Source organism: Dromiciops gliroides, chromosome 4 (genome assembly GCF_019393635.1).
Source record: "Dromiciops gliroides isolate mDroGli1 chromosome 4, mDroGli1.pri, whole genome shotgun sequence".
In the NCBI taxonomy this organism is placed as follows: Eukaryota; Metazoa; Chordata; class Mammalia; order Microbiotheria; family Microbiotheriidae; genus Dromiciops; species Dromiciops gliroides.
Genome location: NC_057864.1, coordinates 243,207,740 through 243,211,281, shown reverse-complemented (window position 1 = coordinate 243,211,281; position 3,542 = coordinate 243,207,740). Strand labels below are relative to the sequence as shown.

Here is a 3,542-nt window from a genome sequence, read left to right as displayed (position 1 = left end):
TTTGCTAGCTAGGCCTATTTATTTGGTTGTTTAAGCAGGTCCATTATTATGCAAACCTGCTGATTTCATTATTTGTTTTACTGTCATGAATATCTGATCATGTTCAATGGCTATGTATGCATTGCTGTGATATGTATCAGTAATATGGACTGAATATAATTTAGACCTCTAATGCACCTTGTCAAGTTATGATTTAGCCTATGTAATGTCCATTTTACATATCACTGATAACTGGGACAGATTTGGCACAGGAATGCAAAGTTTTTTAGTCCTGGGGAGGGGATTGCTATCTGTGGGCAACTGGCCTTCCCAGTGATCTCTAAGCTCAGAGAAGATGTCAGACAATAAACTTCCAGAAAAAAAAAAACATGCATATTTTGGCTTCTGAAGGAAAGGCTTGGCGCTTTGAGAGGACACATCAATCTCTTGGTCCTTGGGACAGCAGCAAAGGAGTGGAATATGCCAAAAAAGGAGACTGATGACTGAACCAGGAAGTGCTTAATGTAGACTTTAAAAAAGAGAGACAGCTTCCATTCTTAATATCTCTCTTCCTGCGATCAGGAATTGGAGTAGGGGGGATTATAAATCTCTCTATTGAGCTTCTGGTTGGAGGAATTAAGGGGGGAGGGGAAGAAGTCTTTATCTCACCATGAGAAATCCCAGGGAGAGTCCTAGCTATGGGTTAAGGAGTGAGGAGGAAAAAAAAATAGAGGTTTTATCTCCTTTTTAAAGTCTACCAAGTAGGAAACGGTGGCCAGAAAGTGGGAAGATGGTGCCCAAGGGGAAGAGCGGCTCTGGCAAAGGAGGGAAAGGGGAAGCAGCTTCTGGAAGTGAGGGTGCAGATAAGAAGGCTCAGGGTCCTAAAGGTGGTGGAAATGCAGTAAAGGTCCAACATATTCTGTGTGAAAAGCATGGTGGAATCATGGAGGCCATGGAAAAACTCAAGTCTGGAGTGAGATTCAATGAAGTTGCCTCACAGTACAGTGAAGATAAAGCACAAGCAGGGGGGAGATTTGGGCGGGATGACAAGAGGGTCCATGGTGGGCCCATTCCAAGAAGCAGCATTTGCCTTGTCTGTCAGTGGCCTGGACAAGCCTGTGTACACGGATCCTCCAATGAAAATCAAATTTGGCTACCATATTATCATGGTTGAAGGGAGAAAATAAACTGATAAATGAATTGGAAAATAAATAAATAAATAAATAAAGTCTATCAAGTAGCAGGCTCTTCCCATCTCATTGGACCTAGGTGGTGCAATGGATCTCTGAGTGTTGGGCCTGGAATTAGGAAGATCTGAGTTCAAATCTGGCTTCAGACACATAATAGCTGCGGGACCTTGGTCAAATCACTTAACCTCTGTTTGCCTCAGTTTCTTCATCTATAAAATGGGGAAAAGAACAGCACCTATCTCTCAGGGTCTCTGTGAGGATCAAATAAGATATGTGTAAAGCGCTTGGCACAAAGTAGGTACCATATAAATGTTAGCTATTGAGATTGTTGTGTCATCCCAAAGGCTTCCAACATTGACTATATGAGTCCCCAGAAGTGGCATGGGGAGCTCAGCTCAGATCCATACATGCTCTAATGGGGTATCCTCTAGCCAAAACAGATTAAAGTGGGGTGAGGGCTGATTTACCCCCATTCTACTATGGCCATCTCTAAGACATGTTCCAAGTCTCTGAGTAGCAGTTCTGTTCCCATCGCAGCTCCCAGACAACTCTCCAAATAATTTATTTCTCTTTCTTCACTGTTACCGTCCTCTTCCTTCCAACCCATTGCAGGGATTCTCTTCTTTCAGCTGACACATCCACAATCATTCTGGCTAATCAGTCTAGCCTTAGCCCAGAACTCTCCTTGGTGTCCTATCTAAGTAGCTATTTAGCTGAAGCACACAAAAGGCCATTCCACAGAGGTTTGCTGGCAGCCACCTAGAGGGGAAACTTTCCTTCCTACCTTAAATCTCTTCTCCCTTTCCAATTCTACTTTTGGTTGCTTTTCCCTTCTCTCCCAGCTCCAGATACCTGTTACTGCACTTATACATATACCCACCACCTGCCTGGCAGAGAGCCTCTTATTCTCTCAAGTCTGAAGGAAAATTCTTCCCTTAGAAAGGGAAGGAGACATTTCCTTTAAAATTCAAGGTTCTTGAGTTGCCTACTGTGTACCTAGGGCTGTGCTTGGTGCTGTGGAGAAAACTGTACAAAGATGAACAAAACAGCCACTGCCCTCATGAGGCTTACACTCTGATAGAGCAGATAATCCTAGTATACCAAAAAAAAACCTAAAGCCTTACAAAACAAAATACTCTTTTTTTTTTTTTTTAGTGAGGCAATTGGGGCTAAGTGACTTGCCTAGAGTCACACAGCTAGTAAGTGTTAAGTGTCTGAGGCCGGATTTGAACTCAGGTACTCCTGACTCCAGGGCCAGTGCTCTATCCACTGTGCCACCTAACTGCCCCCCCCCCAAATAGATTCTTTAAGTGCATAAAATAGTTGTATGGGTTTAAAAAAAAAATTTTTTTTTGCAGGGCAATGAGGGTTAAGTGACTTGCCCAGGGCCGCACAGCTAGTAAGTGTCAAGTGTCTAAGGCCGAATTTGAACTCAGGTCCTCCTGAATCTAGGGTGGGTACTTTATCCACTGTGCCACCTAGCTGCCCCCTAGTTGTGTGTTTTTTAACCAAGCTGTTTTTCCTCACTCTTCATTCTCCTCTATTCAACACTTAATATTGTTTTGGTTTGTTTTACAATAGATTTTCAAAGCACTTTAGATTGAATTATTTGACCAGAGCCTTGTGAGATGGCTGCTATTATAATCACCACTTCATAGTTGAGGAAATAGGACCAGAGAATGTACAAGACTTTCTTAGGATAACACTCATATTGTTGTGATACCTTCTCTTCCCTTGACCTCTGAGATGCACGCTTGGGCTCTTTTCTTACTCCCCTAACCCCTCCCTCTCTGGATCTTTCATTGATTCTTCTTGTTGATCCCTTAACATTGGTGTTCCCCCAAAATTCATCCTCAGCCTTCTTCTCTTCCCTCATCTTCCTCTCACCCTACTTCTTCACCATCACTTCTATTCAAATGTTTCCTGAATCCTTTTCTCCATCTGTGACCTTTCATTTTAAGATGCCTTTGCTTGTTCCTCAATAGATAGAGATGTTAGTTATGGAGTACCAGGGAATAGAGGCAGCTAGATGATGCAATGGATAGAGTGCTGAGTTTTTAGTCAGAGAGACCTGAGTTCAAATCTTGCCTCAGACACTTAGTAGCTATGTGGCCTTGGACAAGTCACTTAACTTCTGTTTGCCTCATACTGGAGAAGGAAATGGCATCTGAAGATGGATAGCATTTTTCATCTAAGTCCTTTGGAATAGCTGAGAATAACTAAGTCATTGGAATAGCTTTTGGAATGGCTGAGAATAGCTAAGTCATTCATAGTTGATCGTTGTACAATGTTGCTGTTGCTGTGTACTATGTTTTTCAGTTTCTGCTCACTTCAATTTGCATCAATTCATGTAAGTCTTTCCAGGGTTTTCTG

At 42.4% G+C, this 3,542-nt stretch overlaps 1 pseudogene; it reads left to right on the top strand.

Annotated features, from left to right (window-relative positions):
- The first annotated feature begins 763 nt into the window (after nucleotides 1–763).
- Nucleotides 764–1,166, top strand: LOC122726675 (annotated as a pseudogene).
- The last annotated feature ends 2,376 nt before the right edge of the window (nucleotides 1,167–3,542 follow it).